Raw genomic sequence first — 15,366 nt, 5'->3', positions numbered from 1 at the left:
TTAGTAATATAACATTCTAGTAAAAATATGTTCTTAAGTCTAATAGTGCAAATATTACACAAGAGTATGCACACACACTTATTTACAGTTTTTTTTTCACCCATTTAACCTAAGTTCATGTCAAAGCAGGAAGAGGAGACATGCGGCTATGATATTCCTATGCAGAGAAGCAATAACCACTGAGCATGGCTCCAGGTGGAACACTGGCTGGCAGGTGCCTACCACTGTCGGGATGCTGCAGCATTTCCTAGGAAGAGATAGCAGGTTCATTGCAGAAACTGGCACCAGAGACAACAGCAGTAGCAGATCGTAAATTTCAGGAACTACGTTCTTTCACCTTCAGACTCCTTTCTACGTGAAAGCAGATCATTAGACCTTGATTTGAGAAGTACCCTGCTTACAGAATAAGGAAAAAAAGAAAGAAAGAAACAACAACAATAAAACCACTGTACCTCTTAAGACACAGTATTCAGGAGAATATGAAGTAACTGGTCCTGTCATGTCTCATCCCACCCTCAATTTAGAGCCATTAGATCATGTTCCATTTGATTGAGTGTGCTGCTCCATCACTGTGTACTTCCTTCATCCTACCTAATCCTAAAAATACATGTTTCTCTTTTTCATTAAGCCATCATTCCTGAAAGCTCCTGTGACAAGCTCCTTATTGAAGTACATTTGTGTATTTTCCTCTTGTTATCCTGGCTTTTTTTAAAGGTGCATAGCTACAAACCTAGTAATGGGTGAAGGAAAGAACATTTGCCTCTCTATAAACGCATACGGGTCTTCCTACCCCCTCTGGGGGACTGCTCTTACATTCATGCTGCAAATGCTGCCCTAAAAGTTATTCGTGTCTTATACTTTATCTATGGAAAAATTCAGAAAAAGGATCCAGAAAACATAATTGCCATCACCAAGGATCACTGGGGGAATCAGAGAACAGAAACAGAAACAGGCTGTGGAACTGGGTCCCATTTATTTTTTGTATTTTTTTTTTAATCTAAGCTTAGTAAACAATTTATCTTTAGAAATATTTGGAAATCCCTTAAGAGGTTTTTTAATGTTGTTGTTATTAATCACATTTATTCATCTTTTTAGTTAAACAGCATTGATGACTGCTCTGTGAGACACTGAATTGTAGAGAAAATGGAACACAGTTTTGAAATTACTCATAGCATTATGTACCTTACTTTATAATGTTCATAACAGCTCTGATTTGACTTCATTGTGAGTTAACATGAAAATACCCAGTTCTTCAATAAACAATGAGTTGAAAGATTATTTTTTCTTACCACTTTAACTCTGACACTTACAACATTGTTTGATTCATAGTAGGTATTCAGTGTTATTCAATGACAGAATAAATGAAAACAGAGGTATTATTCTGAGTCCTGTTGAATACTATAGTAATTGTTTAGTCTAGTAAAGATAATAGCATTGGTTAAATTTTATAGTAGTTTCAGAAAAAACAAATTATATAAAGTAGATTTGGAATAGACTAGCTATATTTTTTTGATTTATTGCTCTTTGTTACATTAAATAGAAAAAATAGTTTCTACTTATAATTCTAAATAATAATCATTTGAATATAATATTCTTCTCTACTGTTGAATGTTTTATATTATTTGTGAAGGTACTAATATAAAATAAAATAGGACAATGGTATATGTATATATATATATATATATATATATATATATATTCCATTTCTAGTCTATGCTAGTTAGCTAGAATCACCACTGCTTGTGATTTTCCCATGGGAAATCTGACTACCCTAAAATGTCTGTGCACATATGGATGTTTTTCAATAGACTTCAGAATGTCAAATGGTGGTCACTCATAGAATCCATTAAAAGTATTAGCTAAATAAGAAGGAGAAATTGTACTTTATATAAACAAGATAGTTTAATAGAGGATTTTCCATTTAAAACATTTATGCTAAGACTACATAATGATTAACCAGTTTTAATAGAAGAAAAAGGCAAAATAATCAATAGTTAATCTTGCCAAGTGTAGAGACCCATATTTTGTGATCACAAAGGAGGTTTGTGGTGGGAATGACTTCAGTGTCTAATAGAATTTGCACAAAATAGATGTTCCTCAGAATACCCCATTAGCAAATGTGACCTTTGGCAAACAATGCTGACCCTCAGAGTTTTCATCAGTAGCTGAAAAGATTGGATCAATAAACTTCAAACCCAAAGCTCCACAGTGTTCCCTGATGCTTCCAGGCTTCCCACTCCAATATTGACATTCTCATATATTTTTGAATGGTAAACTTGAATCCATTGTAAATATTTGCAATATTTAAGAATAACACAGACAAATTTGATAATTGAAGCATAGAATTTTTTTTTAGTTTTTTAAGAATATATTTAGTTGATATCCATAAGAATGACTATGTCTACAATGCATGTAAAATGATCTGAGATTAAAAAAATACTAATTAATTATTATCTTAATATATTACACTAAACAGTTTGAATTTTACATACTATGATGGATGACAGTTTTATATAAAATATATTCAGTAATAAAATATGAATAAAAAGAAAGGTAGAATGAGGAGAATAAGACAAGGAGCTAATCAATGAAGAATACTAAATAAGTTTGCTCTTAAAAGCTTTGGGTGATTGATTGATGAGATCCACATGAGTAGATTTTGCACTGATGGTTTCTCAACTATTGTTACCATCCCTTAAGAGGCCAACTCCATAGTCACAGATGCCTGACTATGATCTGTTTATGGACTAGATGATGTCTGAAATCTGCAATAACTATAATTTACCAACTTAAGGTACTATCACATCACCAGTGGCAAATATATATGAAAGGGTTGGGGAATGGAAACAGCAATCTGAATATATTTTATGGAAAAAAATTATTTTGAAGAAGAGAAAAAAAGAAGTGGTGAGCTCATTACATATAAGACATTCAATGCTGAAACAATGCTGCCTGCTAATCACAACTAATCTATCCTGTGCTACTCATCATTATATTGGTAAGTTGGCTGTATGCAATGTTGCAGCTTTAATCCGGGGTTGCATGTGTCTTAAAGTGTGTAAAATTGTACTTGTCTTATGCTTAGCTCATAGTGCATGCTGTCTTCCTATACTAGTCTGATGCAGTTGCTCTCCTTCAACTGAAGTACCTACAGTTTTGTAATGATGTGTTGATTTGTCTCTGCTTAAAGCTCTACTTAAATAAACATACGTGTGAGGAAGAGAAGGATTTTGCCAACCGTCTTTGACTTGCTCATGTCTTCCCTTCTCACATTTCCCAGTGGCAGTGCGGGGAGAGACCTGATGGAGGAGGTGAGCATGAGGAAGCTTATCATCTTCTGCAAGTTAGCACCGTGGCTTCTCCAGGCTCCAATTTCCAGTTTGGGGATTTTTGAGAAAAGGACTTGCAGAACTCATGTTTTGGAAAAATGCCAAATGAACAAGTAATAACATCAAAATTTAACCCCAGGCTGAATTCAAATCTCACTTTCACAATATCAACCTCAGGAAAAACAAAAAAAAAAAACTTTTATAAAGCTTTACTTGAAGAAAAATTCAGAGAAGTTTGGTTTTCTTTATGTTTCATATAATAATATGCTAATTTCTTGATGATTCTTATAGCACCTCTGTTCTTATAAGGTTTTTTTAATCAAACTTGTTGATTTCTATGATAGATCTTGAGATACATTTTATTTTTCATAATTTAGTGAGAAATAGGGTAAAAGCATATCCATTTGTTTTGGCATAAATACAAAAAATTTTAAGTTAAACAATATTTTACAATTTACCTGGCAAATGTAATTATGTAAATTAAATGCTTGTGATACTTGCATTTGATAAAAAACATGAGTGAACTTTATTTCATGATACATATGAGATTTGAATCTGAGTAAACTATCACTTTACACAAGTGAAATTCAAATTTTGAATAACAGAGACTATCTCCTGAAGTCAGGGAAAGAAACGAGCTTTCCTCATCTAATTCTCGGTGGGCACTACAGTTAACGATTCTATGACTAATCTATTTTTCTTTCCAGGTAAACAATAAAAATAAAGGGTTTGTCTTCATGCTAGCTCCAGAAATTAAACTCTTACAGGGATCAGTAGATGATAATTAACACAGAGGCCCGCAACTGAACAATGTGAAAAGAATGAAGGACTTTGGGGCACCGAATCCCAAATGAATGTCTTTATGAAGCCCCTCCCCTCAAGGCCCAGGGATCTATTCGAGGAAGGGCAAAAAATTTGAAAGAGTCAGAGGTGGCAGATGATTCTGGAAACAGCATCATCCAGACACCACAGGACTGATACACATATGAACTCAGACAAGAAATGCTGTGCAGGGTCAAACCAAACAAAATCCCAGCACTGAGGAGGGAAATGGACATGGCCTCCCACACCTAAATAAGAAGTTATTTGCAATTGATATCTACTAGAGAAGGGGAAATCACTTTTCTCCAGTGGAGTATCACCAATATGTCAACCACACTCTAGGAGGCCCCATGCCAGGAGTAGTTAGTCAATACAGACTTAACTCTATGGGTTTTGTGTGGAAGGGATGTCAGATTTTTGTTTTGTTTCATTTTTTGTTTGTTTGTTTGTTTGTTTTTGTTTTGTGTGTGTGTGTGTGTGTGTGTGTGTGTGTGTTTTCAGCTTTTTAAGTTTGCTTGTTTTGATTTTTGTATTTGGTTTTTTTTGTTAAGTTTTTGCTTTTTACAGATAGGGAGAGAGATCATGAAGTTGGATAGGCAGATGGGGAAGATCTGGAGGAGTCATGGGGGAGAAATATATTGTATGAAAAAAATTTTTAAAATAAAACAAAAAATTTAAGTTATAAGTATGTATACAAAAACCTGTCAAAGCTGATATCCAATTGGAGCACTCTCCACTTGTTAATGATAAAAAGTGTAATTAATATTTTTTACAATATTAATATAATTGCTCTTTTAATTTATAATTGTGAGCACTGACAAGTATGAAATATCACTTAGGGAAAATAGCCTTAATCCTTGGATCCAGATATATGGTAACAGAGTAAAAGGATGGAGATACAGAGTGAGATCCAGGACAGCCAGAGATACACAGAGAAACCCTCTCTTGAAAACAACAACAACAGCAATAGTAATTGCACCTAGACCTTCAATTTTATTTGATATACATTTTTTCAATATCTCTTCAGAAGTAGAATGATTAGCAGCCTTCTCAGCTGATATCCCCAGAAACATTTATAGTCTAAAGATATATAATGTTGGTTTCTCCTACAGCTGGTTTTAGCTAACTGCTTTCTCTCCAGTGAACCATGGAATACCATTATCCGTTAACTGAAAATACTACATTGACATTGGGATATTTGTTGTGGAGCCTTTTTCAACATGGCAGTTGCTATTATACCTTCTTGACACTCTTGCACACACAGATGGCCAAGCAATTCTAAATCCAGCCCTCCTTTATGGTGTCTTGCTGAAAGAGAAGATGAAGAGCTAGTCACTAGTTAGCCTGAGCTAATGGCTGAGCAGTTTTAACTAATATAAGCCTCTGTGTGTTTACTTGGGGGATGCAAGAGAGAGAGATTTGTCCTGACCGCTGGCTGGCCGGCAGGACACAGAAAATCTTCTGACTATACAAAACACTCCCTAACTATCTGGGTATGATCCACTTTCTAAATGTAAATCAGAGAAAGTGAAACAATTGAGAGTCTAATTTCTAAAGGAAGTATAACCTTTACTGTATTTGTCCTACTGTTTGTGATTAGTATATAGCAGTGACTGATTTCCATTCCATAAATAATTCTTGTTCCGTTTAGACATGATCAAGTAACCTGTCATTAAGGAACTGTAGCAGAAATGGGATGTGCTGGGTATGATGGCAGTCTATCAGCCATGAAATAATGGATGACTGTGTAGATGCATCTGAAAAACAGGGTGCAGCAAACACGGAGATGGAGTCCATGTCACAGTCAGACTGTCCTCTTCCAGGACAGAATCAAGACATGTGCACATTTATGTAAGGAAATGTGCTGTCGATAATCTCTTCACCGTCTTCCAACCAGGGAAATGATCTTAAGCATCTGGGATTCACGCTTTAATCTCTGGAGCTTAAATCACACCATAGGCGCTTATGCATATTTAACAAGGATGAAGTCTTTAAGCATTAAATGGGTTTTTATTATACCCTCAGTTTAAGAGAAGACTCTACTTCATCCATCCCTCTGTCTCTCCTTATTCATGCATGCCATGACTGCACCCAGGGAGGAAGGAACAATTATTCTGAATGGCAGTGGTTTGGGACTTTCAGAACCAGTAATAGCCTGGGTGATGGGAGTGGTCCCAGTCTCCTTTAGAGCAACTGATACTGGTACTGGTAGTCATCATAGTGATGCTCCACGACTTCATTTTCTCTCCACAGTTACACCAAAGCACAGCTCTGCACCATCTCAGTGGAAGATCCATGCTCCCAGCCTGTAATTGATCCCATTACTACCATCACACAGTTACCGTCCACCTAGGAGACCACTGCCTCCAGCAGGCCTTCTGTCAGGCTTCTAGCATGGAGTTCAGACTTACGTTTTCTTTCTTTCCAAGGACTTCTTGGGTTCCTTGTTGATTTCCTTAATGTCCTTTAACATCATACCACCCACTAAGGAAGGCCTCAGTTAATGCAGTTAGCTCCTATATCTGGGAAAGTGATTGCCTTAGATACACATTTTGGATCATGGGGACTTTTCATACGCTCCACACTCTGTAGCCCTGTCCATTCTAGTGCTGTGGAACAATCCTTTTCTACACTATGAATATATATTATGCTCATCTGCTATTAAAATGCTGATTGGCCAGTAGCCAGGCAGGAAGTATAGGCTGGGCGACCAAATGAAGGATGATGGGAAGGAGAAGAGCCGAGTCAGGAATCACCAGTCAGATGCAGAGGGAGCAGGAGATGAAAGTGCCATGCTAATAAAGGTACCATCACATGGCAAAGTGTAAATAAAGAATACAGGTTAACTTAAAATGTAAGAACTAGTTAGTAATAAGCCTAAGCAATTGGTCGAGCATTTATAATTTATATTAGGCCTCTGAGACAATTATTTGGGAAGAGGCAGTATTTGGGAACAGGCGGGTGGCAGAGAAACGTCTGACTACATTCCAGTTTTGATGAACTCTTTCTCACCGGTGCAGGCACCTGCAGTCTTCCAGGTCCTCTATCCACTTTGTGATAGGAGGGCAAAAGAAGCCAAGTGAAATCTTCACAATGGCAGCTATTGCTGGCTGAGAAACACCATCTTCAAGATCTGCAATCTTGTCCTACTTCTGTCTGGATAAGGCTAAGTTTTTAAAATCTCTTCCTCTGCTTCCCTTTCATCTTTGTGATCCCTTGAGATGGCCAATACCTGTGTTATGAAGTTCTCAAATATTTTTCAGATATAATTTATAAATAAGTAACCTGACGCATTTAATTTTTAAGAATAAGAATTTTGGCAAGTGTTTTGATGCAAGATTTTCCTAACAGAGAGCTCTGTTTCTTCCTACATCCTTTAACATGTTGAGACTCAAGCTTGGTTGGATGGATAGAGAGGCTTCAGCAAGGACATTTAGAAATACAAGGTAGAGAAACATTGGTTTTCAGACAATGAAGATTAGGAAAGAGATGTCTCTGGGCCACCCAGCTACTGGTTCCTATCCAGGGAGTGTCAGACATGTGCTCGCTTTCATGGCTTGGGCCTCAGGTTAGACCAGTCTAGGGTAGAACCAAAGATGACTGTCCCAAATAAATGAATAAATAAATAGAAAAAATAAAATTAATAAAGTCAATGAAATGATTCCTAATGATATTCTGCAATACTCATAGATCAGTGCCTTGTCCAGACATCATCAAAAAAGCATCATCCAGCAGCTGATGGGAGCAGTGGAAGAGATCCATAGCCAAGCATTAGGTGAAGCTCAGGCAGCCTCCAGGACAGAGGGGGAGGAAGGATTGTAGGGGCCAGAGGGGTTGAGGACACCAGGAGAACATGGCCCACCGAATGAACTCAGCAAGGAGACTGAAACAGCAACCAAGGAACCTCCATGGGTTTATGCTAGATCCTCTGCATACACTCTGTGCTTGTTTAGCTTGGGTTTTTTGTTGGACTAAAGATATTCTGAGTATGTGTATTGGAGGGGGGGAGTGTCTCTGACTCTTTTGTCTGCTCTTGGGGCCCTTTTCCTCTGACTGGGTTTCTTCATCCAGGCTTGATATGAGGGTTTGTGCCTAGTCTTATTATAACTTGTTATGTCATGTTTGGTTGGTATCCTTAGGAGTCCTGCTCTATTCTGGAGAGAAACAGAACAGTGGATCTGAGGGAGACTGAAGGTTTGGGGAGGGATGTACTGTTTGAGAGAAGAATGAAGAGGAAAGAAAAGAGAAAGAGTGAGAGATAAATGGGGGAGGGAGGGAGGGATAGAGGAAGGAAGGAAGGAAGGAAGGAAGGAAGGAAGGAAGGAAGGAGATGTAATGAAAGTGAAAGAAACAGTTAAACTCATTCCAATTTAGACTTAAGGAAAGAAAAGTCTACCAAGTACGTCAGTGTGTAAAGAGGTTCTGTGCAGGAGGCTCTGCTCCACTCTGTATACCCCAGCTCACTTGATGCAGCTTGCTGCTTGTCTGAGTGAGTTCTGAGATCATACTTGCCCAGAACCATGGATTCCATAGACCTCCACAAGGAGTATAGAGACTGAAAAGACTCCTAAATAGCTCAAAATTCATGAATTCATGGTAAGAAGCTACGGATGAACCCCAGGATTTTCATATGCTTCTTCTGCTGTAGCCTGTACAAATACTATGACATTATGAAGAAAAGGGGGTAATAATTGTCTAGAGTTTCCTCTTTTCTTTTCTTTCTTTCTTTCTTTCTTTCTTTCTTTCTTTCTTTCTTTCCTTTCTTCCTTTTCTTTTCTTTTTTTCTTTTTTCTTTTTTTTCTGCCTAAAAGAAAAAGTTAAAGAATTATTAAGGTAACTCAAGGAAAAGAAGGTAGAAAGGGTGGTCTAAAAAGAAGAAAATAAAAATGGAAAATAATAAAGAAAAGAGAAGGAGGTGCCATTTTAAATAATAAATCATAATTACAGATATCTGTGAAATAGTTATATATATATATATATATATATATATATATACTTTTTGGATTGATTGAGTAAGCTGATTAATAAATCTATTATATCACCTATTTACCCTGTTTTCTTGTGAAAACACTCAAATATCTGTAAGTTAGGGATGTCTGTTTAGGTCAGTTGCATGTATTTAATTGGGTTATTGAGTTTCTCTCTTTCCTTTTCCCATCCCCTAGGAAATCATATTACTCTATCAATGTGCAGTGTGAATTTTTTCCATATCATGTAGGTTATCTCTATTCTTTTTACCTCATGGTGAAAACAGTTATTATATTCTACATAAATACCATTCCTAATATAAACATATTTTATCTCATAGGTTTTTAACTTTACAATGATGTAAAAACTACACACATTCGGTAGAACCCTTCCTTAAATTATGAACCCATTATCACATGCCCTTGATATGCTGGACTGCAATGGTATAGTCGGTATTCAGTCCACCTTGGGGTACCAGGCCCCTAGGGCGTGGCCTCTTGGCTAGTTTAAGACCTGGGTAGCATGTATGCAGGTCCCTTCTCTGTTTTGTGCATGCTCTTGGAGGGTAGAAACTGAATCAGGTTGTATGAAGCTGTGTGGGACCAGTTCTTAGCCTTCCAGGACTCTGTGACTGAATTTGCCATATCCTGCCTGCATTAATGAGTTGTTCCCCCCCAATATGATCCTTTAATAAAGAGTTCCTTTATCAGTAATCTGAGTATTGTACTTTCTGCATTACATCAGTGAGCACAGCTTCTGGCTGTAATGAATTAATGATCAACAAATAGGAGGGGGAATTCTCAATAATTTTAATTATGAGGAAAATACAATTGAAGGCATTGATGTAGCTAACACCTCATACTATAGCAGCTGTCACCAACAGGAAGCTGTTCAGGTTAATCACTCTCTCTGGCTCCTGATATTGTCAATCATTGAACTATTTCAAAATGTCTGTGCTATTTTAAGACCTAGAGACCACCAAGAAAAGCTATAATTGTGTGTTAAAAGTCTTAATGAGTTCAGAATAACAGCACGTAGGACTAATGTTAGAAAAAAAAAGTTGCATGAAGGCCACTTTCCGAGGCTAGAGGAATTAATAATGAGTCAGATAAAAAAACTTTTCTTTCCATGGTCTCTTTACTTCCAAAAGTTTCTACTCAGGCTACAGAGGCACCCTCTTAGTCTTATTAGCAAGGAAGAAGCTTAGCTTTGGGGTGGTCATGATGAGTAGTAACATGGCTGGAGCTTTCCTCTCATCACCACACCCTGAAAAACATAAGCATGCTGACTCCATAGCAATTCGACTACATAAATTTGGGTTGGGAAGGACTAGCCTTAGTTGTGGAAGTGTAACCAGCAGGTAAAAACTAGTTCATGGAAAAAATGATCTCTAAGTCCAATTAAATAAATAAATGACACTAAAAAGCTATTTGTAACTGGCCAACAGTGTTTTTCTACATTAAATTAATAGCTGTAATTTAAAGCATCTCTCTCTCTGTTGAAGCACTTTGGGGTGATACTCAGTCAATTTCAAATATTACTAGCCAGCTGGAAATGTCACTAGTTTGGGAGGAGTTAATCAGAGGTCAGTTAAATTACAGTCTATTTTGGTCTGGCAATAATCTATTCCCTGCTGATGCCAAACTATGAATTCAGTTTCTTAGGAGCCTGGATGTTTTAAAGTGTTCTTTATTATTCGTCATAAAAATGTATTTATTTTGAAAATTTACTTCTATTTTAAATCTAGACTGCACAGGATATGTAATTCTTAACTATCCCTCATACCTAGCTGAACCCCCCCCCCATTTTGTGAATAACTACTTATGCTCACATCCCTGTATTGTAGACTAGTTTAATACTAACTACTTATGCTCACATCCCTGTATTGTAGACTAGTTTAATACTAACTACTTATGCTCACATCCCTGTATTGTAGACTAGTTTAATACTAACTGCTTATGCTCACATCCCTGTATTGTCGACTAGTTTATACTAACTACTTATGCTCACATCCCTGTATTGTAGACTAGTTTATACTAACTACTTATGCTCACATCCCTGTATTGTAGACTAGTTTATACTAACTACTTATGCTCACATCCCTGTATTGTAGACTAGTTTATACTTCCTAGGAGGGACATTTTTGACTGAGTCATCCTGCAGTTCTGCACTGTTTGATAGTCCCCAGGGACTTGACACCACTGTCGTGCTCACATTTATTATTTTCTCTCCAATGCCTTTTTCCTGTTCAGTTTGTGAAGTCCTGTTTTCTGCCATCTACAAATTGCATGCTCTTTCGCATGCTCCTTTACTGGGGTTTACTTATGGAGACGCTTATTTCAGAAAAACTGAGAATCCCCATATTGCTCATAGCACACTGCCTATAGTCCTGCTTCAGTACTTTACATAATTCAGGTGCTCTGCTCATGAAGTAGTCTCACCTCCCAAACCTTCCCACCTACTCCTTACCTTTCTAGGTGCTTGCAGACTGCACATCCTGCCGGATCTTGATCAAACCCATGTTATTGCATTCAACCTATATACTTCCCAGTGCTCTCTTGGTGCTACACCAGTTATGCACCATTGTTTCTGCTCAGCAGCAACACTTCGTGTTTGCTTTTCCCTGAAATACTCATTTTTTCCTTTAGCACAAATCACAAAATGCTGTGGGATGTTCTGTATGCTGTGAATGTGTTGCTATGATTGGTTGATAAATAAAAAGCTGATTGGCCAGTAGCCCGGCAGGAAGTATAGGCAGGATAAACAGACAAGGAGAATTCTGGGAACTGGAATATTGAGTCAGGAGAAGCCAGCCTGCCATCCAGGGAGCAGCATGTAATGGCACATAGGTGGCAACATATAGATTAACAGAAATGGGCTGAGTTTAAGTGTAAGAGCTAGGCAGTAGTTAGCCTGAGCTAAAGGCCGAGCAGTTTTAATTAATATAAGCCTGTGTGTTAACTTGGGTCTGAGCAGCTGTGGACCAGGTGGGACACAGAAAAACTTCAACAGCAACAACAAAACTATAATTGCAGTTAATTCTAGTGTTCTTTCCAATTCGTGTCTGAAAAGAGATGGAACATGTATGATGCACAGATATATCCGTATTTCCAAAATAAATGAATATAGAAGCATGGAATGATTGTGGCTCTCTGAGTACCACATTCACATCTTTCTCCCTGTGTATATTACACTGTTTTCTCTCTCTGCATTATACTCTACACTCCTCACATAAGGTATGAACCATTGTTCTACATTCCTGGGGAAAAGATACAATAAAAGATTTTCACAAGTTATGTAGAATTATCTACACTTCAACCTACCTCTCAGTTCCCTAATTCTGTCCTCCTTCATTTTACTACAGGCGAACTGGCTCACTCTCAATAAGAGCAACTTCGGTACAGGACCTCTCTTTTCTATCATCCAGAAGGTCTCATCCAACTCTTCAGAATTATATTCTTTAGAATTTATAATTTTTAATCACTCATATAACTGATTTCTGGAGGTGGGAAGAAAGATGGTCATGTTCTCATTAGTTGGTGAACACCTCCATTGAACTCTCTCTATACAGCTTCTAATAACCAATGTAGAATAAATATTCCTGAACTCATCTTTTGCTTATAACTACAGGGGATGGAAAAGGCAATGCAAGTGAACAAACATATATTCTGAATAAGTAGGCCAGACCTAGAATACACTCGAGGGTTAATAATGCAATGGATATTGAATAGAAAGGCAGAAGAGATAGAGGCTATGCAAGACAGCAACAGTGTGGTTTTAATAAGTTCTCCAAGAAATTCACAATAAAATATGATGTCCAATGTAATGATGAAAGGTGCTACAGGACTTTTAAGGGATGATCAACCCATGGAGGTAGTGCTTTCATGAGTGGATTAACGGTGCTTTTTTGGCCATGTTAATTCTCCAAATAGTGAGGGTGAGTGATCCTTTTGAGTATAATATTTGTATTAATTCTTTGAAAACCTTATATATGAATACAAAGCATTTTGATAACATTCAACCCACACTCATTTCCTAACTCCTCCCATATCTACCCACATCCCCTCACTGAGTCTAATTCATGATGCTAATATGCCCATGAGAGTGGGGCCGTCCAACGGAACACAGGTGATCTTTCAGAGACCTCATCCTTCAATAAAACTTGCCCTCCCAAAGCAGCCATCATCTGACAATGCATTGTCAGTTAGGGATGGGGACCTTGAGCTCTTCCCCTCGCCGCGTTGATAGGTTTGCTGGCTTGGTCTTAGGCAGGTCCCATGTGGGCAATGACAGCTGCTATGAGTTCATAATTTCAGAGGGTCTATCATATTCAGAAGACAATGTTTTAGTCTGTTCCTCTCAGAGTCTAGATTTTACAGTCTTTATGTCCTCTATTTTGAGATGGTTCCTTAGGCTTTGAGGAAGAGAGTGTAGTATAGATGTCCTGTTTAGGGTTGAACATTCCATAGACATTTATTTTTGACTAGTTATGAGTTTCTCCATTAACTGCTGTACACTGATAGTCTCCTTGCATGCATAGATTAGATACAGTGAGAACTGGTTGTGTAAAAGAAGAACTTCCTCTAGAATTTCTCTCTCCTACATGTGTCTGCTTACTTTTCCTTGTTTCTATGTGATGAGGAATGCTAAACTATTGCAAGGTCATTCCCATTCAAACTCAACAACTTCAAAATGTAGAAAATGTCAAGGGCAAAACAAAAGAAAACCAGCCTACATAAGGAAAAAATTATTGTAATATTATACATGCAGAACGCACACATGAATGACTGAGGTTTGTCAAATACATCAGTCATATTCAATGTAATGGGTTTAAGCCACCTATTAAAAGATAAACATTTTTAAACTGGCTTACAGGAAAGCTTAATTTTATGCTGAATGCACAAAACAAACCTAAAACAATGTGACCTTGATAGGCTAGAAAAAAAGGGACAAAGAGATGTATATCAGAGAAAGATAACAAAGAAAGTACAGGTTGAAATCCTGTTGACAGAAAAGTAGAATAGGTTAAAAGACACTGAAGGTATAATTTATAGTGCTAAACACTCAAATATCTAATAAAATACGAAATTCATATGAACTAGTGAACAACTAACTCTAAATAGGAAGGACATGTATTAAATACCAAAGAGAAAGAAAAACCACTAAGACTGGGGGAGTTGAGCTCTATATTATCAGTGAACTAGAAATTAGGTAGACATATATGTATGGGTACACACACACAGAGACACACAGACACAAACACACACACACACACACACACACACACACACACACACACACACACACAAAATTCAATGCAAGTAATTCAGTCTCAAGTACACAAATGTCATAGTAACCAAACTCATATTTAATCAGTCAAGTGCCCCAAATTGATTTGAAATAATATACCCAGTATGACTTAATGTGAGTATGATAGATTGTAAAGATAACACAATTTAAAATGAAAGATGGCAAAAGAAAAATAAAAAAAAAAACCTTTTATTCAGAGAACTCTTTTTTTTTTAATAACAGGGCTAAAGGGAGGTTAAGTTGCTACCTTTTTTTTTTTTACATTCACTTATTATTTTGGAAGTAGCATGTATGTGAAGGTCTAAAGACAATTGGCAGGGGTCTGCTCTCTCCTTCCACCGTGTAGTTTCAGAGGATTATCCACTCAGCAACCTATCCGGACCCTCTCTTGAGATTTAAGATTTGTCCGTATCTTTTGGAATGTGTAGAAGAAATTAGGAAGTAACGCTGCAAAGTTTCTGTGAAATGATAATTTAAGCACTATGCGTCAGACACAAATCCCTGAAGTTAATGATGGAAGAGGAAACTGCACAGATACATAATTTTATATTGCCTTCTTAAATTTTTGTTGCATTTTACTTTATTTATTTGAGGGGCTTGTGAACATGTGGAGGTAAAAGCACACTTTCTTGGAACTGGTCCATTTCTCCCAGCACATGGGTCCAAGAGATTAACTACAAATCGGGAGGCTTGTTGGCAAGCACTTTACCCCTGAGCCCTCTCATGAGCCCTACACTATCGCCTTTAACATGATTTTGCCCACCTTTTCGACTTTTCTACTTCCTTTAGCAACTATATCCTCTCCTAAGAAGTGCAACTATAATAAAGTTAAATACAAGTTTCTCACTGCATGGATTACGATAGGCCTTTAAAGTAGATGTTTCTCTGACAGGATCAAAAGTAATATCTGGGAATAGACACTTTAGCTCAGAGAATG

The sequence above is a fragment of the Peromyscus californicus genome, unplaced genomic scaffold (genome assembly GCF_007827085.1).
Source record: "Peromyscus californicus insignis strain IS unplaced genomic scaffold, ASM782708v3 Scaffold_6__1_contigs__length_162567912, whole genome shotgun sequence".
Lineage (NCBI taxonomy): Eukaryota > Metazoa > Chordata > Mammalia > Rodentia > Cricetidae > Peromyscus > Peromyscus californicus.
Note: the sequence above shows the minus strand (reverse complement) of the source record.